The sequence below is a fragment of the Tenrec ecaudatus genome, chromosome 10, assembly GCF_050624435.1.
Source record: "Tenrec ecaudatus isolate mTenEca1 chromosome 10, mTenEca1.hap1, whole genome shotgun sequence".
In the NCBI taxonomy this organism is placed as follows: domain Eukaryota; kingdom Metazoa; phylum Chordata; class Mammalia; order Afrosoricida; family Tenrecidae; genus Tenrec; species Tenrec ecaudatus.
Window position 1 is genome coordinate 21876393 of NC_134539.1, and position 22575 is coordinate 21898967.

Below are 22575 nucleotides of genomic sequence, written 5' to 3' on the forward strand. Positions count from 1 at the left end.
CCAAGGTTGCTTTTTGGCTCTTTTAGACTTTAAAATACTTTCTTCAGTTCCTACTTGAACTTGCATATGAGCAATTGTTTGTTTCACAGTCTACTGATTTTGTTATATATGATTATATTGAGTTTTTCCATGGTCTCTTATCACAGTTATAGTCAATTTGATTCCTTCGTTTTCCACCTGGGAGATTCATGTGTACAGTCACCATTTATGTTGCTGATGTTGCTGAAGAATATATTGCAATGAAGTTGATGGTTGGTTTTTAAAAATTCTGTCATGTAATCTGCATGTCTGTTTGTTTTACCAGACCATATTTCCCAACTACAGATTCTTCCTCTTTGTTACCACTTTTGAATTCCACTCAGCAGTAATTATCAATGTGTCTCGATTTCATATTTCATCAATTTCAGATGGAATAAATTGGTGTATTTCTTCAATTTCTTTAGCACAGTGGTTGTTTTGTGAACTCAAGCTATAAATCCACTAATGGGAATTTCTTTTTAATATATAGATATTATCCTATCACAGACAGAATTATACATCAGGGTAGATTTTGGAATATTCTTTCTGATGATGAGTGTGACACCATTCTTCTTGAATTTGTAATTCCTGAATCGGGCAACTGTCTGATTCAAATGGCCTATGTTAGTCCTTTTCAACTCAATAATGTCCAGGGTATCAATTGTTATGGGTTCCATTTAATTTTCGACAGCTTCTAATTTCCTTTGACTCATACTCTGTGCATTCCACATTCCAGTTACTAATGGATGTTTACCACATTTCAGGTGGTGGCCCATCAGTAAATGAAGGTCCCCAAAGTTTTACTCCATCCATGTCATTAAGAGAATCTCTACTTTCAGAAGGCAGCTCCTCTACAGTCATAATCTGAGTGCCTTCCAAACTGAGGACTTCAACTTTTGTTATGATATGAGACAATGTTCTGCTGCTATTCAGAACGTTGTCTGTAGCTGATTTTTCAGAAGTAGATGGCCGCTTCCCTTTTCTATTTAATTCTTTGTCTGGAAACCCTGTAAAAATGTGTTAACCAGGTCTGGGACTTGAAATGCCTGTGACATAGCTTCCAGCTTCAGAGCAACACATAACCAGCCACAGTATGACAAACTGACAAGTGACTGGCGGGCTAATAAATGGAATAGCTAACGAGAAAGGGACAAATGATGAAAAGGAGCTGAACAGCTCAAGAAAAACCACTAAGCGTTGTAATGAAATATGCAAAGACCTGGATCCAGAAAAGCAAAAGAAAAGAACATGCTCAGCATTTTTCAAGCTGCAAAAGCTGAAGGGAAATTTTAATCTCTCATTGCAATATTGAAGCATTCTTTACGTCAAATGCCCCACGATTCAGGAAATATCAGAAGATAATGGAGGGCATGCACAGCCACTGTACAAAAAGAAATGGTCAACGTTCAAACGTTTCAGGAGGTTGCATGTGATACAAGAACCAATGGTATTAAAAGAAGAGGAAGAAGTCCAAAGTGCATTAAAGTCAATGGTAATAAGCAAGGCTCAAAGAATTGATAGAATATCGACTGAGAGATTTCAACATATTCAATGTTAGAAATGCCCACTCATCCATGTTAAGAAAGGTGGAAGAGAGCTACTTGGCCAACCAACAGGAAGAGATCCATAGCCATGTCCATTTAGAGAACGGCTACTCAACAGACTATCAACATTATTGGACAGTAGTATGAACTTTATAATTAAGTGACTTCTTGTTGAAGAGTATTAAAAAATACACGAATCGATCATAAGGATCCACCTAGAACCCCTCCCAGGGGGACAAATAATGGAAAAGTGAGTGAGGGGTGATAGAGCATGATATAAGATATGGAAAAAATTTATCTATAACTTATCAAGGGTTTGTGAGGGAGGGTGGGTGGGGGAGGGAGGGGGAAGAAATGGGAGCTGATATCAGGGCCTCAAGTGGGAAGAGAATGCTTTGAAAATGATGATGGCAGCATATGTGCAGATGTGCTTGACACTGGAGGAATGTTTGGATTGTGATAAGAGATGTAAGGGCCCCCAATAAAAGTATTAAAAAATACATGAACATATACTTGCCAGAAATCAAATTGAATTAAGAAGATGATATGGGATGAGATGTGTTATTGCTGATGTTAGATGGATCTTGGCTGAAAGGAGAGCCTACAAGTTAGATGTTTACTTGTGTTTTATTGAGCATGCTATTTGACTGTAAGGATCATAATAAACCATGAATAACATTTCAACCCCCCTATCCCCCAAATGGGAACTCTAGAATTCTCTTTTGTGTTCAAGTGTAACCTGTATATAGATTAAAGGGCAGCAATTATAACACAGCACAGGGTTACCGCATGCTTTAAAATCAGGTATACCAATTTAATCTGTATGTTGAGCAAATAATCTGAGAAACTGGAGTGTATGAAGAAGAACTTGGCCTCAGAATTGGAAGATGACTAATTAAAAACCTGCAATAGGAGATAGCAAAACCTGGCTTGGTGAATGGGAAGAGGCTGTGAAGCACCTATCAAAGATCAGAGACTGCAGCCTTCAACATAAACACAAATCCTCATGACAGAACCAATATGCAACATGATGATGAACAGAGGAAATATTGAAGTAGGAAACTTCCTTTTACTCAAATCCTCAGTCAATGCCCATCAAGGCTTTTGTGATCATGGTTCGGTGCCACCGAGTTGGCTGTGACCCGTGATGACCCCATGCATCACAGCATGAGATGCTGCCCGGTCCTGCACCATCCTCCCAATTGTTCCTGTGCCTGAACCCATTGATGCAGCCACTGAGTCAATCCATCTCCTGCAGGGCCTCCCTAGGTTTCACAGACCCTGCCTTTTACTAAGCATGGTGTCTTTCTCCAGAGAATGGTCTCTCCTGACAATATGGCCAAAGTGTATCAGATGAAGTCTTGCCATCTTTGACTCCCAGGCGCACTGTGGCCATACTTCTTCCAATACAGATTGGTGTGTCCTTTAAGCAGTTCCTGGTATTTTCAGTGTTCTTCTCCAGCACCACAGTTCAATGTGCCCAGCAAAGCAGCACTCAGTAAACTAAATGATGTATGAAGTTTGGAAACTATTATGCAAAAGCCCTCTTCAAAATATTAAAAAGCAAAGATATCTCTTTCAGGACTAAGGCACATCTGACCCAAGTCATGTGCAAGGACGTACAATGAATAAAGCAGAGAAAGACGGATTGATGCATTTGAATTATGGTGTTGATAAAGAATATAAAAAATATCACGAGCTGCCAGAAGAAGTACACACATATTGTGATAGGTAAGGTTTATTGTGCCTACTTGGCTGATGAACATATGTGGAATTTAATGGAAGGGCAGAGAGGTAAATGACTTGGCGAGCCTCACCTTTTTTGTCTCTTGCTCTCTGATGGCTAGACCAATTGCATCTGCCTTAGGTAGTTCTCTGCCTCTGCTGGCAAGACTCACTTCCTGCGAGACATTCCTGAGGAGAAGCCACATGGACCTACCCTGATGCAGCCCTGGGTGCTGGAGCAGCTGCATGGAGATGCCTGCCAGCGCTGAGATGCTTACATGCTCACTGATTCAGCTTTCTTCCTGCATTCTATGTCACTGTATGTGTTTTGTGAGTTTGAGGGGGAATTTGTAGATTGGTGTTGGACATATGGGTTAATATCAGACGACGGGCTAGGACTGGACTGCGTTGGGATGCTTAATGTACAGTTACCCTTTATATAAAACTCTATCGAGTACACATCTGCATTTCTGGGGATTTGTTTCTCTAGTCTACCCAAACTAATACATCTGTCTTCTAATAAATATCCTGAGAATGATCTCTAGTATTAAGGATCATAAGACTTCACGTTGCTTACTTTAGATGAGGAACCAGTCCCTCAAAATGCAAATCAGATTTGGTAAACCATCTGGTCGGCAAAAATGGAAAGGTCATTCATTGAAATGGATACAGTCATATGGGTTGACACAGCAAGGAATGAGAGATAGTTCAGGATTGAACAATATTAGTAACTATTGTTGAGGAAATATTAGTATGAGTCTTGCATTTCTCTCTTATATTTCCTGATAAATGAAGTATCATTTTGTGGCCAATTTAGAAACTAAGTATAGAATACGCAGCTAGTGAAATTTTGAGGAGGTGATTAAGTGCCTACTACTATGCATGGCTGGTTTTGCATCCCATATTGTCAGTGCATAATCACACGATCATACACCTATATTTGGGATAGGCGATTAAAATAGAAACACTGCATAATAACATAATCATACAGCCTTATTTGGTGTAGACATTTAGAACAGGTGTCCCTGACAGGTTCAAATTCTTGCTTTCGTTCTTGGGAATATAGAATTATACATTGATTCAAGGAATATATTTTGAGTTTCTAGTATGCCCTTAAACTGTGCTGGTAACAAGGTGCACTCTAGGCATGCCCCATTTTAGTGTGCTTTGTGTTATTGTGACTTTGCAGATAATTGCAGTTTTTACAAATGGAACATTTTGGGCAAGTCTGTGCTGAGCAAGTCTATCAGAATGACTTTTCCAGCCTCATGTGCTCACTCCCTGTCTCTGTGTCACATTGTGGGTTACTATTCTCACCATACTTACCTCTATGATGTCATTGCCCACAATAAACCACAACAGCAAACCAAACAAGTTGCCCCGGAGTTTGCAACCCAGAGTGCCCCATTAGGACAGCGTGGAACAACTCTTGAGGAATTCACATGCTGTCAATCAGTACGGGGGGTACAATCTCTTCTTTCTCCTTTGGACTGAGGAGTGTAACTAACGGTGTCAGCTGTGACAGCCCAACACAGACGTCGCTATCCCTCCAGGACTCCTTTAATGGAGTCCATTATAGTGTACACATAAATGTTATACCCACAAATTCATGGGACTCACTTTACTGTGATGTTTGCTTTGCTGCAGTGGTCTAGAATGCACCCCTCCAAATCTCTGAGATATTCCTGTAGCTAAAACAGGATGCCCGCCATTACAGACTCTGCAGTCCAGTGTGCAGAACATACAGCGAATCAAAGGGCAGTGGTATACTAAGTCTATGATGGCATGTGCTCCATGCAGATGACACATTCTTGCTTGCAGAAAGCCATGGGGATTTGAAGTGCTTGCTGATGAAGGTAAAGGACTGCAGCCTTCATTGCAGCTCAACGTAAATAAACCCAGGTCCTCACAGCTGCACCAGCAGATGACATCGTGATAATGGGGAAAGATCGAAGTGGTCAAGGATTCATTTTGTTTGAATCCACTATCAATGCCCATGGAACTAACAGTCAAGAAATCCAATGAATGGTTACACTGGGTACATTTGCTGCACACACATGGCCTCTTTAAAGGATTGACACACACGGATGTCACATTAAGGACTCCGGTGTGCCTGACCCAAGTCATGTCATTTTCAATTGCTTCATATGCATGTGAAAGTGGGACATTGCATAAGAAAAACTGAAGAAGTCATACAGTTGAATTATAGCATTGGCAAAGAAGATTGAAAGTACCATGAATTGCCAGAAAAACAAACAAATCCGAAAGAAAAGAAGAAACCAACTTCTCTCTGGGAAGACATACAACCAGCATGCTCCCTGGGGGTGAGGAAGGTGAGATTGTGTCTCACTTATTTTGGACATGCTATCAGGAGAGACCGGTCCCTGGAAAGGGACATTCTGCTTGGTAGAAGAGTGGGAGACCCTCCAGGAGATAGACTGACTCAGTGGCACAGCAATGGGCTCACACATGGGAACAATTGTGAGGGGGTGCCGGACCGGGCAGTGTTTTGTCCTGTTGTTCACAGGGTCACTATGAGTCGAAAAGGACACAATGGCACCTAAATACGACAGCATACCATGTCACGACCCTCTCCAGACTTTCTAAACACAATAGAACAATTTCTGTATCACTCGAATGACTGATAATTTGAGGTATTTTTTTCCTGTTCTTTGTGGACAAAACTTCTTAACTAAAATACCAAATACAAAGAAGTATATAAAAGAAAATATATGCATTGCCTAATTCAACCACAAAGAGGGACCTATTGTCGCTACTTCAGCCTTTCTCCCTGCCCCTAACCTTTTTAATGTGTGTTTGTGTGTATAATGTTTTGTTAGGAGCTCATACAACTCTTATGACGATCCATACATACATCAATTGTGTAAAGCACATCTGAACATTCATTGCTCTCATCATTCTCAAAACATTTGCTTTCCACTTAAGCCCTTGGCATCAGATCCTCTTTTTTTCCCCCTCCCTACCCGCTCCCTTCTCCCTCATGAGCCCTTGATAATTTATAAATTATTATTTTGACATATCTTGCCCTGTCCAATGTCTCCCTTCACCCGCTTTTCTGTTGTCTGTCCCCCAGGGAGGAGGTCACATGTAGATCCTTCTAATCAGTTCGCTCTTTCCAAGCCACTCTCCCTCTACCCTCCCAGTATCGCCACTCACACCCCTGGTCCTGAAGGTATCATACGCTCTGGATTCCCCATGCCTCCAGCTCCTATCTGCACCAGTGTACATCCTCTGGTCTAGCCAGATATGTAAGGTAGAATTCGGATCATGATAGTCAGGGGGTGGGGGTGGGGTGGGAACAAGAAGCATTTAGGAACTAGAGGAAAGCTGTATTCTTCATCGGTGCTACATCACACCCTGACTGACTCATCTCCTCCTCTAGACCCCTCTGCAAGGGGATCTCCAGTGGCAGACAAATGGACTTTGGGTCTCCACTCTGCACTTCCCCCTTCATTCACTATGGTAAGATTTTTTTAACCACTCACTTTCAACTGTTGACATAGTATTTTTTGTTTTGTTTTTAAATTAGTGGTATAAGTCATAGTCAATGTATTTCAACACATATTTCTAGATCCCTGTCTTCTGGGTCAAAGGATTGTACTTCTACATATGCTTTGATTGAGTGGAAATATATGTATCATTCGGGTCAAAGGAGTGTGAGAAAACTAACTTGTTCTTCAGGATCAAGCATTTCATTGCCTGTTTAAAGCCTAATTCTTCTCTATAAAAAACAAGGCCATGGTTATCATTCTTTTCCTTCTGCCACAGAGACCCCAGATGGCCCAGATTCAGAAGTTGAGGTCACAAAGAGGCCAGAAATTCTGTGATGTACATATTGTGAAGAAAAAAGAAATTACGTGTAGTTCTAAGCTATGGAGATTTGGAGCCTTGTGACTCAGCATTAACTACATTTTCCAGACCAATCAGATTGGAAATGTGACAATCCACAATATATATGAACTGTGAATTAGGATAAAATCCAAAACCTTCATTAGCATTATTTTTGTTGCTGTTGTCAGGTGCTATCACATTGGTTGTGACTCTTTGTGGCCCCGGGAACAAAAGAACTAAGCATTGCCTGATCAGACACCATCCTCATCATTGGTGCTCCTTGAGCCCACTTGTGATAGTTAAGACTGTGTATGTCAACTTGGCCGGGCCAGGGTTACCATTGGTTTAACATTAAAATGTCATCATCTAATGTAAGTAATCATTTCCATGTGGCATCTGCTACAAGCAACCCATCAACGATGGGTTTTTTTTTCATGGGTGTGGACTGTTCCCAGTGTAGCTGGGTGCTTTAGAAAAATGAGTTTGGATTACAACTCAATGTAAAGAAGACCCAAATCCTCACAACTGTACCAATTAGGTAATCCCATGATGAAAGGAGACAAGTTTGAAGTTGACAAGGATTTTATCTTCTTGAATCCACAATCAATTTTCATGAGAGCAGCAGTCAAAAGATCAAGAGTTGCCCTGGTAACACTGCTGCACAAGATCTCTTGAGAGTGTTGAAAATTAACGATACTACTTTGAGGGAAAGAGTGTGCCTGACCCAAGCCATGGTATTTTTGATTGCCTCATATGCAATTGAATGTTGGACCTTTACTAAAGAAGACTGAAGAAGAATCAATGCATTTGAATTGTAGTGCTGGAGAGAAATATTACAAGTGCTATAGATGTCTAAAAGGACGAACAAATCTGTTTTGGAAGAAGTATGGCCAGATATTCTTTCAGAGGCAAGGATGAGTAAACTTATTCTTTCTACTTTGGCCACGTTGTCAGGAGAGATCAAACCCTTGAGAAGGATATCATGCTAGGTATAGAGAGAGAGCAAAAAAGAGGACATCCCTCAAGAGGATGGATTGACACATGACCACAACCATGGGAAGAATTATGGAGACAGCACTGATCCAGGCAGTCTTTCCTTCTGTTGTGTCATATGACTTCATGGCACCTGATGATAACACAACTGTGTGTGACATTTTCTTGAGATAAATATCTCTGGATATAAGATAGCGTAATCCCCAAAGCCCTGGATTTCTTTCTCCCCAAAGCTATGTATTCAATTGCCCCCCTCAACACCCTTATCACCTTCAGAGTAATCTCAATACACTTAATATATTTGTCAAATCTGCAATTCCATTCTTGGAAACATTTTTCAAACTTATCTGGATAGCTGACAGCACCTCCCTTGTTTTGTTCGTCATCTCTTCTAAGTCGTCCGATTTTGTCCCTTCCCACCCTGTGCATTCCCAGAAACAAAAAGAAGTCACACAGAGTGAAGTCAGGTGAGTAAGGTGGGCGGGGCAAGAGAAGCATGTCAGCTGGCTGCTTCTAGCCCCAAACTGGCTCACTGAGATGGCCGCGCGAACAGGTGCATTGACTGTCGTGGTGGCAGGATCAGTCCCCCATCTGCCACCAATCAGACTTTTTGGATCACAAATGTTAGACGATCTTTTCACAATCTCTAAATGGAAAGCTTGATAAACAATCTGACCTGGTGGAAAGAACTCCAAATACCCTATGAGTTGACACATTAATCCATTCGGGAAGCTGATGGATGTCCGGAATGAAGTTAGTTATCAACTAACATTTCACCCTTTTTGAGATGAGAAAACCACTCATACACTTGAATGTTTCCCATAGTGCTGTCCTTGTAAGCTGTGTTCAACATCACAACAATTTCTGCGGCAGTTTTTCCAAGCAGGAAACAAAATTTCACAGGTGCATGCTGTTCTTTTAAATCAGCTATCACAAAATACAAAGTTCTAGAGAAACTGCTTTCACAAAAAAAAAATTCCCCGTGACTGGAGAGAACCTTCCCAGGTGATGCCATTGGATGTGCTGTTTTTATGGGGGGGAGTACCCTCTGGTACAAGATTCACTGGTTTTGTTTTCCTAGAGAACCTAGCCTAGGATACCATTGTTGCAATCACTGGGTCGGTCCCTCTCATTGAGAGTCTTCCTCTTTTTTTGAGAGTCTTCCTTTACTTTATCGACCATGATGTCCTTCTCCAGGGACTTTCCCCTGGTAATAAACTGCCCAAAGGATGTGAGACAGAGTCTGGCCATCCTCACTCTGAGGATCATTCTGGCTACACTTCTTCCAAGACAGGTGTGTTCATTCTTCTGGCAGTCGTTTTAATACTCTTCATCAACACCATAATTCAAAACACCAGTTCTCCTTCGAGCTTCATTATTTATTGCCTCATTTTTGCATGTGTCCGAGAAGATTGGAAATGTCATCACTTGGGAGAGGTATCCTTTAATCTTCAAAAGTGACGTCTTTTCTATTAAACACATTGTAGCAGTCCTTTGCCACATATTTGAGCAATGACATTTGATTATTGTCTACAGTTCCTCTATTTGCTTAGCAAATCCCAGCTCTTTGGAGCCTGTCCCATACTTTTCTTTCCTGTATTATTGCTCTCATCTATGCTTTGGATCTTTTCTGGAACACTGGCTCCACCATGTTTTTCAGTTGATCCTTTAAGATCTCAATTTAACTTTCCTTAACTATTTTCAGTAAATTATTCTGAAACTTTGTGTTTATTTTTATCTTCCATTAAAATATGAAATTTATCAGAGTAGCCGTAAAGTTACTACCATGTCCATGATTTTCAGAACAGGGATTAGTAATAGTTTAAAACAAGACTTTTTGCATAGTTAGGCAAGTTTACTAAACATTTTTTAAAAATATGTTCTCTATGGTTTCTTTTATTTTCTTTATAATATACAAATTATTAGGTACAAGTTTACAGCCTCCCTCCCCAGAGGCAATTCCCCTAATGCCAGGGACGTTTATTACTCCCCACTATCCAGTTTGCTTTCTTCCTTTTAGTCAGTTGCTCTCGATGACGTGCTTGGTCGCATAAGGAGTACTGGTGGCATGGAGCTACATGGATACCTTCTGGTTCCCTTTAGAGTTAGAGGTCGGCATCTGATTAAATCCTAGCCAATGAGATGTTAGTGAATTGATGCTTGCAAATTCTAAACTTATATCTAAAAAGGAAGATGACCCAAATTCTATTTTCGCTCTTTCTCATTACAGGCCTGGGAAGTGTTTGAAGTGTTGGTGTTTCACTTAAATTATGCAGACAACAGCAGAGTAATGGAACTGTTCCTGGGGCAGAGTGCCATTCACTCAACTTTTCTCTGCAGCTCAACTCTGGACTGTTATGCAAGAGAGAAGTGACCCTCTTTCCCGTTAGTGAAATTACACAGACGAGGCTGTTGCAATAAAGAAGCATTAAAATAAGACACTTAATACTTTTGTCTTCAGTTTTTAAAACGATTTTTCCAATTGTCAAAGACTAATGTGGTCACCCAGCTGGCTTGCATGCTTTGTCCTTACAGAGAGATTTGCAAGCTAACTAAGCCTCACATTTCTATTAGAAACATTGCTAATCAAAATTCTGACGTGTCGATACTCTTATTAAGGATGCCTTTTATTTTTATGGGTACTTTTTTCAAAGATGAAAAGTGATAAGTAAGACTTTCTTAAAAATCCTTAGACTAGATAGTCTAATGGAGACCCTAAGTAGGGATAGGGCATTGACATTTTTAATCTTTTCTAGGTAGAATACTCAAAGGTTCTAATATTATGTAAGTGAAAAGAAAATCAGACATTTGTGTTTATCATATTTTGTAGAAGATTATATTAAGTGACCAAAATGAATCAAATGCTTTCCATACTGAGAATTTACTATTATTAGTTTTATTAATGTTGTCCTGAAGATTGTATTCCAGTGAAGAGGAGTTTTAAAAAGCAAATAGAAAAACAAAATTTGAATTGTAAGACTCTCAATGGTTACTAAGCCAACTTTGAAATGAATTGATAATTACTTCGACTGCTTCCCACCTTTCTCTGCTGAGACTACAAACGTTTACTTTTAATATTCTCTGACATGCGGCACAAGCTTTATAGTAAACAAGGTGGGAAAAAAGAATCAAAACTTATTTTATGCATTATTTTAATTTCTATTGCAGACAATTCAGTTTTTATTTTTATAATAGTCACAATTTTTCATGTATGTGTGTATACACATACACACACTTCCTTCTAAAGAAAAAGATAAGTTCAAAGTTTGACACAACTATGAAAGCTAATTCCAGAAGTCATAACAAAGCCGAAACAGAAAAGCACATGCTATTTTATTCTGCATAAAAAATGGGAATCTTTTGTTTGTTTTATGCTTCTCTTAAACCATAGTGTTGGTTTTGTGTATACTTTACTAAAAGTGATTGGCGAGGCTGGGATGAGTTAATTTTTTAAATCCAATTAGGCAGTAAAATGTCTGTAGCATGTAATATTCATAGTTCCAGAGGGTGCTGAACAGAACTTTGTCACTGCACATCCGCTGTGCCTCTTGGTCGCGGGACACATGAGGTTGAGGGAAGGGAGGCAGACACAGTAGCACTTCCACAGCAGATGTCAGTCACAAATTTTGAAGAGTTGCTATAAGCACATGCTTAAAAAAGGAAATGAAAAACATTCTGACAGCCTTTTTGATATGCTTTGACTCAAAGTTTGGAAATTTATAGATGACCTCTAAATCCTCTTACTGACCTTGTTCTTCCTCGTTTTCATGGCAAGGCCATGAATCTTTTACCTATAAATCTAGTTTCTTCTTGGTTTCCACTAGAGTCCGAGGGCTAGCATCTCCCTCTCTGCGGTTTAATTTTCTCTGAAAAGGATCAGTTGAACTACAGCTTTCAACCCCCTTTCCACTATCTGACCACCCCTACCTGCCACTCTGATTGCCCTGCCTCCGCACCTCGCGTTCTTTGTGGTGCCTCTGAGAGTTTGAAAGCATTTAGAGAGCCCTTGGCTTATAAACCAAAATCAGCAGTATGAGACATTCATGAGTGAGTGAACATTTTGAAGGGGCGTCCTATAGTTTGGGTGGTTTGGAATAGCCTAATCTGGATAGTTCAATATTGATCCCATAACTAATAGTGCACATACTTCTCTTTCCTCAGTTCTTCCACCCCATTCTCTGTAATTTTTTCTGCCCTATATCTGCATCTACAGTACCTGTATTTCTCGCGGTCTCCCAGTGGGAGTTCTGGGTGAGACAATGCTTTATAGCTTAGAATGGTTTTGTCCTCACTTTTTGACACTTAGCAACCCTGCATCTCCCAAGCGGAATGTGGTAGCCCTTGCCAGCCACCGTGAAGCACAAAAACCATACCCGTGTACCTCCTTTGGGAGCTGGTTGGGAGCCACTAATAAGCTGATGCTCTACAAGGGCCCGGATGGGGATACAGCTACTCCTATTAATCAAAGTGCTAATGCCTGTTCTATGGCTAGCACTGTAACATGTCTGGAAGCATATCAAAAAGTTATGACATGCATGCAACCCAATTAGTGAACAAGCTGAGGCTCTAACCTTGTCTACATGTGCAATGAAAACATAAATTCCTTATCATGTCTACAACGACACTGTTTATTTCTAAAGAGATCTAATCTACCAGGTTGCAGAGAGTGATGCTAAGTTGCATTTTATGATCTTAGTTTAGTTCACCAATGTAAATTGTCATTCTTTTTTTTTGTAAGCTAAGTACTTTTAGTGTCTCCAGAAAATGCTGAAGTATTTCAGTGTTTAGCTTTTCTCCTCTCCATTTCTGGTCATACCATAGGCAAAGGGAGGTTTCCTATGCCTTCCTGGAGGGCGTCCTCAGGTTGTGCTGTTGTTTACATATGCACTGCAGGTGTGGTCTGCTCCTGGGAAGGTGGCTGCTCCACTGTAGCTGTTGGATCAATGTGTGGTCTTTTTACTTGTGGTACCCAGGACTGGCATCTTTGACCGCTGAGCTTGCAGTCTCCATCAGAGACTACCTCTTTTTGGAGTCCCAGGATATTTTCTTATTATATTTTATTCTTCCCGCACATAGTATAAGACATAATTGACTTCATATAGTCCATGGAAATCCAAGAGGACCAATTCAGCTTCTTCTGTCTACCTCCCTTTCAACATCATCTCTGGGTCAAAGTCAGTGTCTGCTGAATTGGACTTGGCAACATGCAGACTTCTAGAGGTTCACTTTCACTTACAGTGGCAATATTAAGAGAATCTAAAGGCAAAATATTGAACAATGCAAGAAGAATCAAAAGAAGGTATGTATTCTGTATTCTTTCCTACAGAACGTCAGTATATTAAAAACAACTAGTCAATATTCAACCAAACCAAGAGAGAGTATATAATTGAGAACTGAAGGTACTAAAGGAAATAGTCTAAGCTTGCCTGAAGTAATTAGTGAAAAAAGAGGCTCCAAGAATTGATGGAATATCAACGGAAATGTTTAAACATGCTAATGGAGGACTGGAAGAAATTACAACTCAAGGTAAAGAAAATATAGCTCTTCGCAAATGAAAAATCACGATAAATGCAGAAAGTTTGAAAATGTCAAGGATTTTATCTTCTTGGATCCAAATCCATGTTTATGGAAGCAACAGTCAAGAGATCAAATAATGTGTGGCATTGGGTAAATCTCTTGAAAGTATTGAATATCTAGGTTGTCACTTTAAGAACTAAGGTGTGCTTGACCCAAGCCCTGTGTGTTCAGTTGCCTCATATGCATATGGACATTGCACAATGAATAAGACCATAGAAAAATCAACACCTTTTAATTGCGATGATGACAAAAAATAAGGTGAATTATTTGCCCTTGAATTTCTGGTGATGGCGAAAGTACCGTGGACTACCAAAAGAACAGATTTATCTTGGAGAAAGTACAGCTAGGATGCTCTTTGGCAGAAAAGATGGTGAGACTTTGTCTCATGTACTTTGGGCATGTTACCAGGAGAGATCAATCCCTGGAAAAGGACATCAGACTTGGAAAAATAGAAGGGAAGTGAAAAGAGGAAGACCCTTGATGAGATGGATTTACACTGGCTGAAACAATAGGCTCAAGTGTAAGCAATTGTGAAGAATGCACAGGGCCAGGGAATGCTTAATTCTGTTGTACACGCCATCGCCATGAGTTGGAACTGATCAGCAGCACCTGCCACCAACAAGAACAGCAACAACATGCTGCTACCAAGAAGCTCTTGGTCACCTCTCTATTTACCTGAAGTTACTAAATGATACCCCAATGCCATCGTCCCCATCAATTTCTAGGGCAGCAAGTAAAACAAGATTTTCTTTTTTTCTTTTCTGAGTTATCCTTAAATAAACAGTGAAACACACCAAACCCACTCTGTTTATTTGCCAGACCACTACAGTTACCGTGGAGGTGATTCCAACTCTTATGAACCCGCCTATGTGAGAGCAGGATTGTGTTGCACAGTTTTCTGTGTCTGATTCTTTAGAAGTTGATCACCAGAGTCTTCTCACTAGGCACTTCTGAGTGAACTATAACTTCCATCCTTTATATTAGGAGCCAGACAAGATAACTACACCTCTAGCAGGTAAAGAAGAAATCTATTTAAAAAACAGACTTATTTTCAACAGTGCTAGGGTAATATGCTTATTTCCTGTTAGAAAAACTATTTTGACTATGGCCATCTGCATATGAACTTTTTTCTATTTTGTATTCCTCTTTTCAATTTTAATGTGCTCACCTCTGCACTGAGCAGGTATGGCTATACATATTCACGAGTCTACATGTGTATGTGCGTGGCTGTGTATTTGGATCTCTGTGCTTTTGGCTGTTGTAGCTTGCTTGTCTGTGTACTCAAAAATAATGATAACCATTAACACTTATCTCTTATCAAGCATTGTTCAAGTCTTACTCAACTTGGAAACAAAGTGATGCACTTCAAAATAATCATTATGAAAATTAGAAGTATTTATAACTAATGCCAAAAAAGAAATATTACAATAAAATTTTAATTAGGTCAAAATGTATCACCTCAAATAATATTAATCAAATGATAATATTTAGTTTTATGTTAAACTAAAAGAACTAGAAGAACCATGTCATAAAATAATGTAGTTGAAAAATACAGTGAAATAAAACCAAACGAATGATCAATCATTTTAATGAAACCCAAAATTACTTTTTAAAAATTATTAATAAAATAAAGCAAATCTCATGTAACTTTTATATAATATGAGCAAGAGAAAGGGAACCAATAAATAATGAATACATTGATAATGTTCGTCTCTATAAATTGGTGTCCCACACATGCCGAGGCATTCTTCTGCTTTTAAATGCTGACAAAATCCCACATCATGTGGGAAGGGTAGAAGGCAAGTCTAGATGGATGAGAGGTTATTGAAAAGCTAAAATATACCACAAAGAAGTACAAGGCTGATAATAATTCCCAGTGGTAAGGGTGGGGGGGTCAGTTGACAAGTGGCCCTTTTCCCTTCTATGGACTTCTCCAAGTTGAAGTTCTTTTTTCTGAAAACTATCTGGATAAGTACTGCTATTGTACCCCATCTAAAAATGTTTTTATTGATAGGTGCCAACAAGGCAATTCAATGACCTCATTATTAGTTTTAGTGGTTGGTGTGTAAGTTTGATGGGTAGCTGGATTGACTGGATTTCCTTGAATGTGTGTGGATATTAACCTAGCACAGATAACGTTGTGTGCATGCGCAGGGAGAAGCATGCTGACACTGAAGACATGCCCAGGGCCATAGCGAAGATGAGAATAAGGAATGAGGGAGAGAGGAGAAGAAACAATGCTTTAGAATTAGACAGTTAGTGAAGAATGTTGAATGTACTATGAACTGCCAGCCACCCTTTGTCTGACGGTTTGTCTTACTGAAGTGGCTTCTGTGTTGTTGTGATGCTGGAAGTTATGGCACTGGTATTTCAAATGCCAGCAAAGTTGTCCAAAGGGAACACCTTTCAACAGGGCTTCCAAACTTAGAACAGACAAAGATTAAGGACTTGTCTCCCCATTTCTGAGGAATGAGAAGCTGAAAACCTTATGCACAGCTTCAAAGCATTGTCAGATACTGAAGGCTTAATGAATGGAGCAGGACATTGTCAGACAGTACAAGAGGATGGGCCCCTGGACTGGAGGGTGCTCTAAAGGTGACTTAGGAGATGCTTATTTCCAAGAGTGGAGTCATTAATGGTGACATGAGTCTGGTAAATCCTATGGGAGTGGACCCTTCAGGAGGCCCATTTAACTCAAGGTAAAAAGAAACAGATGTAAAAATCTACTAGTGACCAGAATTTAGAGTATGAAGTATGAATCTAGGAAAATTGGAAATGGTCAGACATGAAATGCAACACATAAGGGTTGATCTCGTAGTAATTGGTAAGTTGAAGTGGACTGGTACTGACCATTTTGAATCCGAATATCATGATTTATTACGCTAGGAATAACACAATCAAGATAAATGGTATTGCATGCTTTGTTTAAAGAATATTGCAAAATCAATTATAAAGTATCAATCTGTCTGTGATAAGATTATGTCTATCTTCCTTCAAGGAAATTCAATCAATACAATTATTTGTGCAATAGCCACAAAATCTAGTGATGAAGAAATTAAAGAATTCTACTAATGACTTCAGTCATCAGAAATTGATCAAGTATACAATGAAGATACCCTGAAACTTTTTGGTGATTGTAATGCAAAAGTTGGAAACAAAGAGGAAGGAATAGTAGTTGGAAAATGTGGATTTGGTGATTGTGTTAGTACAGTAGATTAGAGAAACAAATCCAGAGACACACATATGTGTATAAGAAAGAGTTTTATATCAAAGCAATTGTATATTGAGAAAACATCCCAACCCAGTCCAGATTAAGTCCATCAATCCGACATTAGTTCACAAATCCAATACTAACTAGTCCATAAATTCCTTTTCAGACTCATGTAGCACATGCAATGATGCTGAAAGCAGCATGATCACAGGTCAGTGGGTGGAAAGTCTTGTGGATCCAGTGGCAGTGGAAGCATCTCAGCGCTGGCTGCCATAAGTATGGCTCCTTGCGACTTTTCAACAGGAAGGTGAATGAGAGAGAGAGAGAGAGAGAGAGAGAGAGAGAGAGAGAGAGAGAGAGAGAGAGAGAGAGAGAGAGAGACCCTCTCTGATGGCAGAATCAAAAAAGAGGAAGCACCCAGAATCCTCTTAAGGCCATACCAACAAGGAGGCTTCATCAGATTGTGAGCTGATTGACAGGCTCCATCACTCTTAGTATCCTCAAGTTGACATGAGATTATGTAACTACTGCAGACACAGAAACAAAGTTAGAGATCACAGGATAGAATTTTGCAAAACCAAAGACTTGTTCACCATTTCTTAATAACACAAAACATAACTGTCCCTATAGAATTCTTCAGCTGGAATACAAAGAAGTCAAATTAACTACATCTGTGGAAAGAGATAATGGAGCAGCTCAGTATCAGCAACTGGAATGAGGACAGGGCCTGATGTTGTGGAACAGACCATCAACTGCTCATATGTAACTTCAAGATAAAGCTGAAGAAAATTGAATATGTCCACAGAGCCTAAATATGACCTTGATCTGTTCCACCTGAATGTAGAGAACATCTCAAGAATAGATTTGATGCACTGACCACTAATGGCAGAAGGCCTGATGAGCTGTGGGAGGACATTCAGAAGATCATTCATAAAGAAAGCAAAAGGTTATTAAAAGACAGGAAAGAAAAAACTATCAAAGTAGGTGTCAGAAGACTCCGAAACAGAAACTTTCACTTAATCTTTGGGTAGCTAAGGCAAAAGGAGTAAAGGATAACATCAAAGATCTGAACAGAAATTTCAAAGGGCAGTTTGAGAAGACAAAGCCAAATATAATAATGAAATGTGCAAAGACTTAGAATTAGAAAATCGAAAGGGAAGACCATACTCACTATATCTAAACTGAAAGAACTCAAGGAAAAATTCAAGCCTTGAGTTGAAATATTGAAAGATTCTGTGGGCAAAATATTGAGTATTGCAAGAAGCATAAGAAGATGGAAAGAATATCCAGAGTCAGTGTACCAAAAAGAACTACATAATTGACAGTCCACCGTACCAAAAAGAACTACATAATTGACAGTCCACCATTTCAGGACAGAGCACCAGAGCAAGAACTAAGGGAAACAGTTCAGGCTTCACTGAAATCACTCGCTAAAAAGAAGGCTCTAGAAATTGATGGAATACCAGTTGAAATTTTTCAACAAGCTGATAAACTACTGGAAGCACTTCCTCATCTATGCCAGGAAATTTGGAAGACAGCTAGCTACTTGTCCAACTTGCTGGAAGAGATCCTTATTTGTATCCATTCCAAAGAAAGGTGACTCAACAAAATGCTCAAATTACACAACAATGCCATTGATATTACATGCAAGTAAAATTTTTCTGAAGATCATCCAGCAACAATTTCAACAGTACATTGACAGGGAGCTGCCCGAGGTTCAGACGGGATTCAGAAGAGGACTTGGAACAAGGAATAACATTGCTGATGTCTGGTGAATCGTGGCTGAAAGCAGAGGCTACAACAAAGACCACTGTTTACTTGAGTTTATTGACTGTGTCAAGGATTTCGACTGTGTGGACCACAATGAACTACAGATAACCTTGAGAGGGAGGAAAGACCCAAACACTTCTTAGCGCTCCTATGGAACTAGTACATGCGGAAAGAGGAAGTTATGCAAAAGGATCAAGGCTTTACTGCATGGTTTATAAGCAGGAAAGGTGTGTGATAGATTTTATCTTCTTTCTACACTTATTCAATCTGAATGCTGAGCAAATCATCAGAGAAGCTGTCTTATATAAAGAAGAATGTGGTATCAGCATTAGAGGAAGGCTTATTTACAACCTGAGTGAGATACGCAGATGAAACAACTTTGCTTTCTGAAAATGGGGAGGATTTGAAACACTTGTTGATAAAGATTATGGATTACAACCTTCATTATGGATTACAACTCAATGTAACAAAAGACAAAAATCCTCACACCTGGACCAATAGGCAATATGATCAGTGGAGAAAAAGGTTTAAGTTGTCAAGGATTTCATCTTGCTTTGTTCCACAATCAATGCTCATGGAAGCAGCAGTCAGTAGATCAAACAACACTTTGCAATGGCCAAATCTACTGCACCAGAGCTCTTTAAAATGTTGAACAACAAGGATGTTACTTTGAGAACTAAAGTTCACTTTACCCAAGTTGTGATGTTTTCAGTGGCTCCATATGCTTGTGACAGTTGGACGTGGAATAAAGAAGCCCCAAGAAGAGTTCAAGCATTGAACTGCGGTGAAGAATATGGAACGTGTTATGGCCTGCCAAAAGGACAAATCGATTTGCCTCGGAAGATGTACGGCCAGAGCCTTCCTTAGAGGTAAGGAACTTGGGCACATTTTGGACATCCTGTCTGGAGAGACCGGTTCTTGGAGAAGGAAACATGCTGGGTAAAATTGAGAACGGCAATGGAGAGGAAGGCCCTCAAGGAGATGGACTGACGTGGGACTGCAGTAATGGTCTCAAGCTTGGGGACAATTGTGAGGATGTTGCAGGACCAGTCAGTATTTCTGTTGTACATGAGGTTGCGATGGGTCAGAATGGACTCAATGGGACCTAACAACACAACTATTTAGATATCACAGTGTCTTCCAAAGTCAAATCATTCACACACTTGTTTATAAAATTTGTCAGATTTTTATAGGATTAACAGAAAGGGGGCTTAGAAGTGACTGTGTAGGACAGAGTAAAACTGTCCCTTTGGGTTTCAAAGGCTATAAATCTCTATGGAAACAAAAAGCCTCATATTTCTCTGGCAGGGCAGCTGGTAGTTTCAAATTGCTTACCTTGTAGTTAGCAGCCCAACACATAACCAGGGCTCCTTAGAAGGTAGGAGCACTGATACCAAAATGATAGTGTGCCCAGTGATTGAGGCGAGCGATAGTACTGGAAAGGACAGGATCATGTCTACAGTCTCAAACTGTAGAAGCTTCCATAGACCTAGCAGAAATTGAATTTGGAGCATGACAGCAACTTTGGGGTCAAAGATGATGGAGGTTTTGCACCTGGATTACTGAGAGAATGTTTTGTGTTTTTAACAGAAATAGATTGATTAATCAGAGACACTCTCTTTGGAATGATGATAAGTTCATTTTGGAATAAGCTCGTGTCTGAATATGAATTAGTATATTTCATTTTAAAATATTCTATTTATACCTTCAAAATCTATCTTACATTGGTTAGTTTCCATCATTCCCTGATGTACAATGAAGAGCATGTAAATTCTTTTTTTTTCTAAAGGGGAGAGCGCAAACGCAGTCCCCCACTACCACAAATTATGCAGTCGAGTTTCCCACATTTGGGGAAATCGCAGGGGTCAGCACATCCGGAGTGCAATGGATAAGACTTGCCCTGGGAAAACCACCTTCGTGCTCATGGTCTCTCCCCTGCCAGGTAAGCATGAACATGTAGATTCTACATGACTTCAAGCCTCCCTTGTTTTATGTATGAACCAAGGCGGCCATCCTCCTAAATGTTTCCTTACTTTTCCTAATAGTTTTATTTGCTTGTTTTGCCCCATCTGCCTCAAGTTATCTTCACACAGCAGTTAGGGTGAGCTAATTCTAAAATGTTTATGAAATAATATTGCTCTATTATTTACTCATCTTTTGTTGTATGCTATTGCACTTGGAAAAACACCCGTAAGCTGCTCATCCCAGCTTACAAGAGCATGGTTTGACCTAGCGGCAGCTTGACTGCACATACTGTCACCAGTTTAGAAACTGTCACTAACATGTTGTCTTTATAGAAGATACCCGAGCCTGTTTGAAGCCCTAGACGTACAATGGGTTTCTTGTTGGGCTGCTAACCCTAAGGTCAGTCGTTTGAATCCTCCAGCCGCTCTGTAGGAGAAAGGCGAGGCTTTCTATACATACTCACGACGAGTTGGAGTTGCAGCCCCAGACACCCACAGAGCAGTCTTTCAGAGTGTTGAGAAGTCAGAATTTCCTATATGGCAGGGATTTTGGGGGGTTTATTTGGAGTTTTGAGGATCACAGATCCCATATCACCTCCTCCAGAAGCTTGTGGAAAAACTGCATCTTGTCACCAGCCATTCTCCCTCTCTAGTCCCTGCCGTTATTCCTTGAGGAACTTAGAAGAAATGGGAAATAGAACAGCAATGCTGAAAGAAAGGGAATCCTTAGTCCATAGTCAACCACCACCAGCCTTAATGAAGCTGCAGACAGGGCACGGATGCAGGGACGAGTGAAGATTGAATGGTGGAAAGATTTCTCTTCTGATCGCTTCTAATTGGCTCACTGCAGCTGGTGACCTCTCACACCAAATTCCCAAAGAAACTCCTCAGATTTTGTGGGAAACGGTTTAATTTTAACATTCTGGATTTACAGCGGTCGGAAACCCCTTTTATGCCATCCTGTTCCTGTAAAAATAGAGCAAGTCCCAATAAAACGTTTCCACTTAAGGGTTCTTAGTATCACTGGATTCACTATATGAGAAAATACTGAGCTGACAAACGTTGCTACATTTTACAATAATTAATAGAAACATTGAAAGGAAAGGTTATTGGGAAAGAGCGATCCAAGTAAAAACTAAATTACTAAAGCCTTTGCACTTCCGAATATGCTCAGTGCATGGAATGGCTTTACAGCGCTGAGCGCCTCTTCCCTGAGGGCTCTCACGCTGTAAGTCTATTCAGAAGCCGATCGCCACTCCTTTCTGCCTGGACACCGCTGGTGGGTTCAAACCACTGACCTTTGGGTTAGTGGCCGCACTTGCGCAACACTGCGCCACGAGTGTTTTTATATGAGTATATCCAAGGCTTGCATGTGAGTTTGTCATCCTGTGCTGGCCTGTGTGTTGCTGCGACACTTTGAGGACTGAGATGAGCCTGACCCAAACCGGGGCTTTTCCATCATCTCAAAAGCACGTGAACATGGGAAGGAGCGCAGAGAAGTGGATGCATTGGCTACAGTGCTGGCGAAGCATGTCGAGAGTTCCCTGCGCTGCCAAAGAACAACCGAATCTGTCTCGGAAGAATTATAGTCTGAATGCTCCATGGAGGCAAGGATGGCAAGACATTGTTTCATGTCCTTTGGTCATGCGTTCAGGAACCATCAGTCGTCAGGAGAGCCCTGTCCCCAGAGAGGGACATTCGCTTGGTACAATGTCAGGATAGTGAACAAGAGGAAGACCTTCCACAAGACAGACTGACACAGTGGCTGCACGGATGGCCTCAAACCAGAGAACAATTGTGAAGATGACACAGGACTGGCCGGGTTTGGCACTTAGGGACAGAGGGTCCCTGTGAGTGAGAGCCGACTTGACAGTATCTAATCGCAACAAAGATCTGGCACGATGGCCTTTACAATGCTCTC

The 22575-nt window shown here is 40.3% G+C and overlaps 1 non-coding gene across 1 annotated transcript; it reads right to left on the reverse strand.

The window, feature by feature from the left end:
- Window positions 1-20476: 20476 nt before the first annotated feature.
- Window positions 20477-20640, reverse strand: LOC142460589 (U1 spliceosomal RNA). Its single transcript, XR_012786767.1, has one exon. It is a non-coding gene; the product is annotated as a U1 spliceosomal RNA (small nuclear RNA).
- Between the last annotated feature and the right edge of the window lie 1935 nt (window positions 20641-22575).